The following is a 13,372-nucleotide window of genomic DNA, read 5'->3' as shown; positions in this document are numbered from 1 at the left end:
TATATGGTGATAAAAGTAAATAAAACAAAATAAGTAAATAAAATAGTAAAATTTAAAATAATGAAATATGGCTACCCTTTATAAGATTATAAAGATTCTACCAAAAATTAATTAACTCAAACAAACAATAAAGAAAGATGAAAATTATTTGAACTTGGGCTTGATTGCCCAAACTCATTCAATTGGGCTTTAGCTTACCTGTCCTAAATTCTAATAATTGGGCCCTCTTTAGCAATTTAAACATCCTGCAAAACAATGGCCTTTGGGCCTATTAAAAACTTTGCTGAAAAGGGCTCTGGCCCAATTTTCCTGGAAAAAAAAAAAGAAATAAGGAATATACACAAGATGTATACTACTGTATACGATGTATATTTAATCCATTTTTGGACTTTTTGAGCCCTTCATTTGTTTGAATACACATTTTCCGCTATTTCCCCTATATTTCCCATGTAGTTTCTGCGTATTTGTACCTGTATCATTTTTTAACCTGTTTAACAAATATATATCGCTGCCCAAAAATGTACACCACTGTATACGGGATGTACCCTACGCACGAATTCATTGCCTAATCCTGTCTTTTAATTAAAATCGGCGTCCCTGTACTTTAACCTTCAATTCACATTTTTTACACATATCTAAGGTATACCGTCTCTGTATATCAGTGTATACAGTCTGTATATCAGCCTCTTTTTCAACTTTCGAAAGTTCAAAAATACTTTTAAGCAGTGTATTTTCACCGACATCAACCCAGATTTTGAGTTCGAATTCCCTGTGCATTTTCGATCTGTATATCAGTGTATACACCGTATATAAAGCAAGTGCACAGCTTAAAAAAAAAAAACTGCAGTCAAGTTTCTGCAAACTGTAATTTCCAGCAGCTCGTTTTTTTTCAACCTGTACGCCAGTCTTGAGGGGGGTCTACGACTCGAAGAAATATGTTTTGAGCCTTTACGGCTCAACAAGAAGGTGCAAGGAATTGGAGTGAGGTCCATGAAGACTCGAGAGTAATTTTACATGCAATAAAGCGAAATGAATTAGCACATGAAGTGATAAAATAACCAAACGAATCTTGAGCAAAAACAGAGAATAAAAAAAAATTACACCCATTTGAGGATTTGAATTAAGCTGGAACAACGATTTCAAAAGAAAAACTCGTATGAGCTAAGCAAGGAGCTTACAAAATCTCATAAAAGAAAAGCAAAACAACAAGAGCACACACGCTGAAATTCAAATTAACAATGGCGAACTAACGACGAACAAACACTATTCCAACCTCCTTAGCAAATACCAACTAAACAAAAATGAAGAACAACAAGAGCACACAAGCTGAAATTCAAATCGAAGGAAGAGCAGACTCTTAATCGAAGAGATTTTAAGCAACATGAAGATGGAAGATAATCCAAACAGAATACGCTGAAGGACAGGACAAACACGGAAAGTAAGAGTAGAGAAGAATGAGTTGTCGCATCTAATAGACAATAGATACAACACCATTCTATCTCCTCGTTAAACAGCTTCAGGATTCGACCATTATTCACGAAAGGAAACAACAATATACACATGAACATAACTTTGAATTCATAAAACTAAATCACATTCAATTTAGAACAAACTGCCCATATCTGGCCGTCAACAGTGAACCACAGTTAACAGAAGCTTCATATTATAAAAATTAAATGAGATATCCGCTAAATAAGTTAATGTCAAAAGGAGGTTACCTTTTTCGAGCAGCGAACCGAATCAGGCGAGCAGGGGAATGACAATCCTCACCACGCAGACGTCGATACAAAACAACAACCAAGAAAGCTCCAACAGGGTAGGAATCACGAACAAAGCTCGAACAATAAGCCGGAAATGCTATAACACTACCGGAACTAAACTTTCAGTCTTTGAAATGTATTTTTTTTTTAAAAAAAAACTAAGAAAAGCTTGAGTATTCTCTTCAAGAATCTTTTAAGAAAACAGAAAACCTTTCCTCCAAACAAATTTTTCCAACCCCCAAACAGTGAGGAAATGGCAATATATATAGCTACTGCTCAAAGGTGGAGAGCGGGGTGAAAACGAAAGAAGGTTTGGGGCAAATTCGTGATTCCATGTCCCCTTTTGAATTCGAAATCCTCTCTTCACCCAAAGGATGAGGACGCCAGCTAAACGAGTACGAACCTTCAACAGAACAAGCGATCGCAGCCATCGAATTTGCAAGCCGAGGACGATGGAGAAAGAAGATTTCTCCACCTGGGCCTGTCCTCCAATGTACATAGGAGGGGGGCGGCTGGAAAATAAAAGGGGAATTGGAAAAAGAAGTATGCCCAAATCTGGTCCTTAAATGAATTAAAGGGAAAATGGGTTAAAGTGGGCTGCTGAATAAAAACTTGGGCCTGGGAAATAAAATTAAAAAAAAAAGGTTGGAAAGGGAATTAGAGGGCATTTGCAAAAAGGCCCAAAATTGAATTGGAATTTTAAGAGAGGTTAATTTAATAAATAGCCATATTAAGTTAGGATAATAAAATTGGCTAAATCTTAAATAAAAAATGAATTTGTATTAATTAATCACGAACTTCTTTATTTTAGTAATTAATTATTTTAATTCAAAATATAACTATAATTTAAGCTAAATTAGTTAAATAGAATACTTACTAAAATTTAAAATATTTTGAGAAAAAATCGTAAAATATACCAACTACATACATAATCATGCAAAATATATAGGCTATCTAAAATTATAAGAAAAAAGACCAAAGTATTCAAAATAACGTAAAGTTCATATATTATTATTATTTTTTGCAAAATTTATAAAACTAATTATTTTAAATTGTTTGGAAATTTAAGAAGCTCGAAAACTAATTTATACCGGGGAGGATCGAAATTGGGTGTCAACAATAATATAAAATGCCATGACTAAAGGCTCGTCGCTATTTCCGTTTGGAGATCATGAAATGGTTTTTTTTCTTAATTTTTGATAAAATGAAAAAATAGTCAAAATTCACATTATGGGTTAGAAATAATCTAAATTTGTCATTTTTTCATCTATTGAACCTCAATTGTCCTTAACGTTAAGATTATAAGTCTGAATTCACATGGATAATGTTAAATTGTTTTAACTTTTAAACTTTAAAAAATATCACAGAAATTCGAATAAAGAAAGTTAATACACGCATCGAGAAGTAAAAATTCCTGTCAATTACATAATGAATTTTTCTTTTGTGTAACGATAATTGGATGTGATCGTGTAATTATCTTCTTCTTCTTTTTTTCCTATTTTTAAAAAAAATTAAATTTGTCTTTTATATTATCTTGATTTTCTAAAAAATATATTGATGTATAATATTATATGACAACGAAAACAATATAATTTATACAAATTTTATATTTATCAAAATAATAAGATATAACATACACTGTATTAACCAAACATAAATTGTTCTGCACCAAAGACAAACACTTTGATGAAACTTAGGCCTCATTCGTTTTCATTAAGATAAGAGGTCTGAATCTGAATACACATCTGAATATTAAGATGTGGTCTTCTGTAAATCTGAACACTAAATAATTAATGTTGTTTGTTAGCAAATAATAAATCATCGCTTCTTTGCTTTAAGCGTGCTTTTTTATCTCATAACTAAAAACTTTCTTTCTCTCTTTTCTCAATCAAACACCATTTTTTTTCTCTTGAACTGCTAAGTTTTATAAATCCTTTCAAAAAAATTTTATATTAATAATTTTCTTGTGTTGACTGTATCAAGAACACTGTTGGTGCATTGACGTTTATCAAGGTTTTTGAATGAAAAAAAAAGTACTTCCGAATCATGATTATTAAAAGTTTTAAAATTTTCTTTTAATCAAAAGTGATATATTTTGTTGAAATGAAATTTTTATGATATTTTATCAATTTGATGTTAGTTTCACATGCACATTCAAATGTTGAAAACAAACTAAATTAATTATTTAGTGTTCAGATTTAGAGACTACATCTTAATATTCAGATGTGCATTCAAATCAAAATACCTAGATCTTAATACAAATCTTAATATTCAAATTTGTATTCAGATTCAGACCTCTTAGTCTTAATGAAAACAAATGAAGCCAAATCTCCTGATTCATTCATACCTCTTTAGATCCATTAAGAGACTTTTTTTAAAAATAAAACAAATAACTTAATGGGCAAAATCTAAATGATTCAGATTTGGACCCAAAAAGCAAACGTACTTAATGGGTTGAATCTAAATGATTAAGATTCATAAATCCATTAAGTGCAAACAAATGAAACCTAAGTCTTAATAGAATCATAATAACACTTTAAAATAAGATTTAACTATTAAGATATTACCCAACAATATTAAAATTTCATAAAAATATTAAAGATCCAAAGAAACAAATCTAAGGAAATAAAATTAGAACTTTCATAGACTTCCTTATCAAAAGGTCCTCTCGAATTGCAAAACCAAACAAACACACATTGTGCTATAAACTATAGTACTACCGCAAATAAATATCTTATTTTACATCCAATTCAGAAGTTCTTCTATAAAAGCGTCGTCTGGAGAAATATGAGCTTCCATCCTTTCCGCCTCGGTTGGAAGCTGAGGGACGTACACATTGTCATCAGCCTTCCCTCCATCAACATTGTTCAACTGCTCCTACATTAATTGATATGATCATGAAGATTCTATCAAGTGACAAAATTAACTCATAAACGTATAAAAAAGTAATTATTTTTAAAAATTTGGCCAACTTACTTGAACATCTTGGATGAGTTCCTTATTAGATGATGCCTTACCTATTTTCACAAAAATATAGAAAAAAAGTAAATTATTTTTTAAAATTTTTTCATTCTAAATATAATATATATGTGAAAATTGAATTTAACGAATTACTAAATATAAAAGTGATGATTAAACAAACCAAAACTAAAATAAAATACATAAATCAAACTATATTCTTATACATTTTCTTCCTCCAGCCTCATTTGGATTGAGCTTAGCTCTATACCTCTGCAGAAAATCAATAACATACTTTAAGTATATATCATATTGAATTATTATTAGGGATATCAAATAGACAGATTGAAATATAATGAATGTACAAATTTAAATAGATTATATTATTAAATGTACAAAACATTAATTTATCTTCATCGATGATTGTAAATAAAAGAAATTATATAAAAAACCTGTAAGCGATTCTTAATTTGACAGTGAGATACTCCCAAATGTGCCATTTCCTTCCAAATATGTCTTGGCTTAACAACTGCAAACAAATTAAAAATTGTAAAAAGAATATATGTATACCACTAATTTAGAACAATTCAATAGATGATTTAGATCAAGTTTGATATATTAATTTAAAAAATAAGATCATGAAATAAACAAAAAAATTGTTTTTGTTGAATTAAAAAAAATTATGTGATTACTTGCCTTTAATTTCATCCAAATATTTTTTTAAAATAAAAAAGAGTGAAAGAAAAATAGATCTACATGTTAGTTACTAGAGACATGCAATCATCAGGCGTTGCGGTGAGATATAAATAAAAAAATTTTATTTATTATTAAGAATTTGAACTTGAACTTTAAGAATAAAATAAAAAATTACAGAGTAGGTTTTCTCATTAATAGATTTTTTGTGGTATAAATTTTAATTAAAAAAAGACAGACGAATACACGTGATTTATGTTTTATAAATAAATCAAAAAATTTGAGCATAAATAAATAAATAAATAATGTGAAGAGTAAAATTTATGCTAACCCCAAGGTCCGCCATATGCATTAATAACATCAAGAAACTTTCGATGCAACTCGTCAGTCCAAAGGACGCGAGGTGGTTTTATTCGCGAAGCCGACCCAACATTGTTAAGTTGCTGGCCAAGTTCTTGTTGAACTTGATGAGCTATATTGAAATTTATAACATTCGGATTAAGCATGAAAGGATCTTGATAACCAACAACATTATTATTAATTGTATTCTGTCCACCAAAAAGTCTCATAAGCCCATGATTTTCCAAAAATGAAAAATCGTTAGTTGGTTGATAGTTAAATTGTGATTGTTGCAGACTCATTAGTTCATCATAGCAATGTTGCATAGTGGGGATGTTTGGCGATTGAAAATTTCCAATGTTTACAGCCGGGGAGGGGGGAAGGGGGATCATTTTCACAAGAGGAAAAGAAAAGAAGGTAAAAAATACTAGCTTTGCAAATTGGGGTATTTTGGAGAAGTCTATCAACCTCCTTTTATAGGTAGATTTCAACTAAAGAAATTATCTTTAGATTCCCACAATCTTACACTAATTTGAAACTATAGAGTATGGTAAAAAAAAATAGATGAAGTATTTGGATTTAGCGTAACTGCTTACCATCATTAGTTTATGAGAAGATACGATTAATCCAATTTAAAATATCTTTTTATGATCCTATTATTATTATTATTATTATTATTATTATTATCTTTATCTGAAACACCTCATCAGTTTAATTAGGACAGTATAGGAAAAAAATGAGAGAAACATGGAGGGGTCCACGGGCCTTGTACAGGACTGCGACCTGCCACCACAATCGTAGTTCAAACTTAGCAAAATGTGGAGGACCATGGACCCCTTCATGGGTCGTGTAACTTCACACGAGCCGTTAAGTTGCCTGTCAAAGTTACCAGGAGCCACCAATTCCACTGTGAGGAACCACATAACACTAGATGGTCTGTGGAACCCCACAAGGGTTGTTAAGTGGACCATGGAAGTCACCCCATAATCATCCTAGTTCATGTGAGGAACCACAGTTGTCTCTATGGCCCATGGTGCTTCACACGGTCCATGAAGTGAACCGTGGGGGGAATATGTCAGCCTTCAAGTGTTGAGTCGACTTCAAACGGTCATATCTTTTATCACAAAATAAATCAGGTGACTCATGACCTACTAAATTAAAGATAATTTAGTCCTCTTTCCATGCCGTTGAGTTTGCTAAAATCCATGTTTAGATTAAAAAGTTACGCTCGTATCAGTAAAGCCTTGTTGGGAGGGCCACAAAGCATGACCCAATTAACGGGCAGTGGTTCAAATGACTGCCCGCCAACCCCACTTTGAATGAAACTTCATTGGTTTTAAGTCAGGATCGTTTGGTCTTTTCCCCTATACATTGGGCACTTAAGCTACGTCATTTGATGCCTAAACTACGTCGTTTTACTCAATCTAATCATAATAATCTAGTTAGAATCACCCCAAAACCCTCAACCTCCTAAAATCACCCAGCTTAGTGTAAAAAGAGGCGACCAACTCTCTCAAGAACAATCAAAAGTGTTTCTAGAATTCAGTTAATTCCTTTCACCTATTAGTTGTCTAGAATTCCGTTAGTTCTTTAGATTCTCATAAACTGTTCAAACCTAGGCTTCTAGATTTTCAAGATTTATTCTGATTATGGTTCCTTTAATTTAAATAATTTTTCACTTGATAATCTAGTATAATTCCTCGCATAGAACTCAGACCCTAGCTTGTGTAAATTTATCCTAGTTCATAAATTATACTTACTTAGGCCAATCAGACAGAAATCCATGCTTCAAATTTCGAATGTCATGTTCTTCGTATATAAATGTTGCATTCTCAGTTATCATGTCCATAATTTGAGCTATTCAGTATTTAGTGCACTTTAGCTTTTTGAATATTCAGTTGGCAGTAGACTAAGCACCGAGTTAGACTAGGGGTCAATGTACCCTACTAAACATAGAACTGCGTGACGACGTAGATTTATCAGTCCATTCTATGGTGCATCAATTTTAGTGAATGTGCCACAATCGTGCATTTATACCTCTTGCAAGGTATATTGAATCCTCGCGATAGAGCATATACATCGAACTTCACGTTTAGTTCAAGTGATTTATGTCAATTAATCATAGCTCTTACAGTCAAACTTTTAGTGCATTTGACCGAATTTTCAGCATTTACTTCAGTAATCAGTTCAGCATATTATCTTCATGATTAGTACTTGGTCATTGCATTCAGTTTAGTTTTTCAGTTTTACTTCAATATCTATATCCTTGTTTAGATTATATCATTGCTCATTTATGCATTGTTCACTTATATACTTTGTTCAACTTAGCATATATATATCCTGCATGCTTAACACATTTCATGTACTAATGCATACTTTGTGCCACATTGTTTCATGATGTAGGTTCAGGTACTCAACATTCGGATCACGCTTAGTTCGATCCTCAGTGTGACTTCAACAGCTTCGGTCGTGAGTCATCATTCTTCGAAGACAATAGACATGTTTTACATTTCAGTCTTTATTTTCAGTTTTGTTAGAGTTAGTTTGAGCATGTTCCTGTAACTCAACTCAGTTAGAGGTTTTTCAGACATAGTCCTAGATTTAGCTCGAAAAGTTAAATGTTGGGTCACTCAACATTAAACTTTTATTTTATTTTATATTCAAACTAGTTAGGTTTTCCCTACTTTCCAATATCCATTGTTTTAACTTTCTCATAGTACATGTTTTACTTAGTTATTCTCGGTGTGCTTGATAAATGTCAAATTCAAAATTAACTTGGGGTCGCTCGTAATTATAGGTCCGTATTACGTCTAGGGGGTAGCCTCAAGGTGTGACATTATCTTATACAGAGTGTAACATTATCTGAGTGTACCCATTTTAATAACTTGAGAAAGCAAACAATAATAAGAATAATCCATAGCATAGATACGAAATACTATTATAAAACATAAAAATAGAAAATAATATAATTAAAATCACCAAATCTAATTGTATTGTCAAGTAGCATCTAAGGATACAAAACTGGTTATATTACATGTAATTGTATTTCACCATCAGTATCTAATGGTGTCGTGGAGGATCTTCAAACTTTGTTCGACAGAAAAATATATTAGTTATATACGGTTAGAATAGTCTTATATAGTAAACGTTGAATCCCCTTCAACTAATTTGTATTGTTATTTCAGACTTTGAACCCCCTAATTTAAAAAATCATGACTCCGCCACTTTATATACTATTGTCTACACTTCTTTTATTTAAAAATTTTGTCAAGTAGCACTCTACATGACAAAATAATTTCGTCCTGGCATTACTTAATAGTTTTCATTTCTTCGAACTCTATGACGAATCAAACTACATCACATAAATTCAAATATATATATATAAAAGTGGGAAGCTCCAAAGTGTAAAGTTGAAATACCATTTACCCCTATATCAAAACTTTTTTTTAAAGAATTATATATTGTTAGTTATTATATATTAAATATAAATACTATGGGATGCTAAAAGTCTACTTTTTTAAGGGAAAATGCACAAGACCCCCTCAACCTATGCCTGAAATACCAGAGACACACTTATACTATATAAGGTCCTATTACCCCCTAGACTTATTTTATAAGTAATTTTCTACCCCTTTTTGGCCTACATGGCACTAGCTTGAAAAAAAAGTCAATCATCATTAAGCCTACTAGATAGTGTCACGTAGGCCGAAAAGGGGTAGTAAATTATTAATAAAATAAGTTCAGGGAGGTAATAGGACCTTAGTATAGTATAAGTGTGTCTCTGAGATTTCGAACATATGTTAAGAGGGTACTTATGCATTATCCCTTTTTTTAATGAAATAGTAAAATGTGAAAATTTTGAAAAGTTAGTTTATATATTAAATATAATATTATGGGATGCTAGAAATTTACTTTTTTTTTTTAATGAAATAGTAAAACACCTAGGATTTTGAAAAGACAATTTTCTATTAAAAACATACTAATAATAATAATAATAATAATAATAATAATAATAATAATAATAATAATAATAATAATAATAATAATAATATCATCATATATATTATTAAAAGTGGAAAAGAAATTTAGGAAAAAGTTAAATTATTATTTTTCCCCTATATTAGATTAAAATATTATAAAATATCTAATTTATTAAAAATTCTATCATTAATTAAGAATATCATATTAAGTTTACAATAATATAATTAATATGTATTTGAGTATACATACAGATGAATTAATTTAATTGGTACTGCAACTTATTTCAATACTCTAGAATGACTTATCATTTTTTCATACCAATTTAATATTTTAAAGTTCGTTTCAACTTCTAATAGCAAGCTTTCATAATTTTATAGATAGTCAATTCAGTGAATCATGCTAGATTAGATCCATTGATATTCTCCCCATCCTCCTCTTCTTCTAAATTCATTTTCAATGTGACTAGTCAGGATTCCATTGATATTTCTCATATTTCGGCTCTCTTAACCATCTATTAAATTATTATTATGCTTGATTATTCATTATTCTTGGGTTGCTAATGATTCTATCAAGATATACATAGTTTCTTCCTTTATAAATTGGACATAAATGTTAGTCCACTAGACTTTCTTATGAAAATTTTAGTTTATTGGTTATTCTGTCTTATTCAGATTTATATATTGCTTTGTTCAACATTTTTCATTTTGTAAGCATATGATGACATGTATATTTTATTATTTTTCCAAGTCAATTAAGTTGATATTACACGTGTTTCTATACATAAGTTAGGCCTATATAAATTTTATATAATAATAAATGTCAAACGTGCAAGTCATATTCTCAAACTTCTCAATTTTCCTCAATAACAAATGTATTTCGCACTCTAATGAGACTATCTTTTGGTTCAATTGATCAATCTCATCTAGCTTAAAAATTTAAAATGAAAAAAGTAAGAAAATAATTTTATATATATATATATATATATATATATATATAGTGATGAAATGTGTAACGACCTGTTTAGTCGTTTTGAGCAGCAGACTTTGATTCTGGAAAAACTGGCAGAAACGATGGACCCCACGACAGACCGTCATGGGCACGATGGACCGTCGAGGGGGTCTCGTTCCAAAATACTTAGAATTCTGAAAAAAATGGGCACTGAAATCGACTCTCTGAACTTCGTAACGAAATGGCAGGACGGACCGTCACAGGTGTGACGGACCGTCACAGACTTTTCAGAGAAATTGAGTCTCTGAACTCTGTGACGGAGCAGCAGGACGGACCGTCGCAGGCACGACGGGCCGTCACAGGCTGCTTAATCCCAGGCGGGGTCGGATTTCTTTAATGTTTTAAGGGACGTTTTTGACTATTCCTGCTTTAATTATAAAGTTAGTGGGTTAATGTTAATAAGTCTAACTACTTGAGGGTTAAAAGAGGTAACCTTGAGTTAATTGGTGGGTTATTATTGCCATCTTTTATACTTAATTATATGCTAATTAGGGTAAAAGAAAGAGGGTTTGAATAAGAAAAAGAAAAGAACAGAAAGAGAGGGAGAAACGTACGATCAAGAGAAAGAAGAGGACAAAGCTTTGGGAAATTGCTTGCTTGATCAAATTCTTCAGTGGAGGTAGGTTATGGTTTTTATGCTATTCGTAGTAAACTCTTAATAGCGAATGATATGTATTGGTAGTATTGTAAACCCTTCTATATGCTTAATTGTATGCTTGCATGAATGTGATTATGTAATTGTGATATAATAAGCATGATGAAGCTATTGAATCCTAAATCTTGAAAAGAAACCCTAATCTACTTTGTTAATGATGATGTCTTGGTATAAAAGAAGGCTTGATGAACGAAAGTAGTGAGATTAGGGGATCGGGTGCCACGTTCTGGTACCAGGATAGTATATGAGGATCGGAGTGTCACGTTCCGACACTAGGATAGTATATGGATCGGGTGCCACGTTCCGGGGCCAGGATAGTATATGAGGATCGGAGTGTCACGTTCCGACACCAGGATAGTATATGGATCGGGTGCCACGTTCTGGTACCAGGATAGTATATGAGGATCGGAGTGTCACGTTCCGACACCAGGATAGTATATGGATCGGGTGCCACGTTCCGGTACCAGGATAGAATATGGATCGGATGTCACGTTCCGACACCAGGATAGAATGAGGATCGGAGTGTCACGTTCCGACACCAGGATAGAATATGAGGAGCGGAGTGTCACGTACCGACACGAGAGGAATAAAGATAATGAAATCTTGAAAGATGTTAATATACTCAATCTAATGAATCTAATTCCCAAATGAGTATGATGAGGAGGCGTGAGTCCTCATTGATGTGCTTGGTGTTGTGACCAAGGGTTATGGTAATTGTAAATGTTGCATGCTAAGGATATTAGTTGATTTTATGATGTTATCTGATATATACTGTTTTTTATTTTGAGTTGGCCAATGATATCTACTCAGTACTTGTGTTTGTACTGACCCCCTACTTTTATGTTTTCTTCTTTGTTATTTGTGGAGTGCAGCAAACGTGCCATCGTCTTCAACTCAATCGCAACTCTAGCCAGTCTTTATTACTCTGGATATCAGGGTGAGCTAATACTTCTAGCTTGGACTGGATCTTCCTCTTCATGTCCTGATGCCTTGAACTTCCGGCATGGACTAGCTTTTACTTATTTTAGCTTCTTAGAATACTCTTAGTTTAGTAATTTGATCATAGATGTTCTTGTGGTGATGACTTCCAGATTTTGGGGAATAATAGATGTTGGATTTTAGAAGTTATTGAATTGATTTTTATTAATGAGTTAAGTCTTCCGCATTACTTTCTGTTGATATTATATTGAAATGTTAAGGTTTAGATTGGTTGGTTCGCTCACATAGGAGGGTAAGTGTGGGTGCCAGTCGCGATCCGATTTGGGTCGTGACAAACTTGGTATCAGAGCATTAGGTTCGTTGGTCTCATCACACAAGAACGAGTCTAGTAGAGTCTTGAGGAACGGTAGGGGGACGCCTTTACTTTTCTTTGAGAGGCTATAAGACTTTAGGAAAATTTCATTCTTTTCTTCTTTCGTGCTATTACTTGGGTCCAATTGGTATCTAGGTGATACAAATTGGTATCTGACCATCTTCACTCTATTTCGCAGATGGTTAGAACTAGAGCAACAACCGCGCCAACATCAACATCAGCAAGACAAGATGCATCTGAGCCAGCCACTGAGACTGTAGCTCAAAGAGGAGCAGTGGCAAGAGGCCGCGGTAGAGGTCGCGGGAGGACGTCCTCTAGAGGAAGAGGACGAACGCCTGGCCCATCTGGTACTAGGGCGGTGACTCCTCCACCGACTGAGGAAGTAGTAAGAGAAGGGGAGGATGGGGAGAATGAACAGGTGCAGAATGAGGAATTGCCACCCCAACCTACCCCAGAGATGATCAATCAGGTTCTTGCTTATCTTAGCGGGCTATCTGATCAAGGCCATACACCTCCAGTGTTTTCTGCACCAGCACCTCAGGCTCCGGAGGTACAACATGCGGCTACTGTGGCTCCCCGCATGGATGCCTCATTGGAAATAGGCACATTTCCTCGTCTGACTACAGGGCCTATAATGACAAATGATCAGCATGAACTTTTCAGTAA

The 13,372-nt window shown here is 33.0% G+C and overlaps 1 long non-coding RNA gene across 1 annotated transcript; it reads right to left on the bottom strand.

The window, feature by feature from the left end:
• Window positions 1-687: 687 nt before the first annotated feature.
• Window positions 688-2,294, bottom strand: LOC104644847 (uncharacterized). Its single transcript, XR_738713.4, has 2 exons — window positions 1,719-2,294; window positions 688-997 (listed from the first exon to the last, which is right to left on the bottom strand). It is a non-coding gene; the product is annotated as an uncharacterized lncRNA (long non-coding RNA).
• Between the last annotated feature and the right edge of the window lie 11,078 nt (window positions 2,295-13,372).

This window comes from Solanum lycopersicum, chromosome 12 (assembly GCF_036512215.1).
Source record: "Solanum lycopersicum chromosome 12, SLM_r2.1".
NCBI classification, from domain to species: Eukaryota; Viridiplantae; Streptophyta; class Magnoliopsida; order Solanales; family Solanaceae; genus Solanum; species Solanum lycopersicum.
Note: the sequence above shows the minus strand (reverse complement) of the source record. Positions and strands in the feature narration are given on the sequence as shown.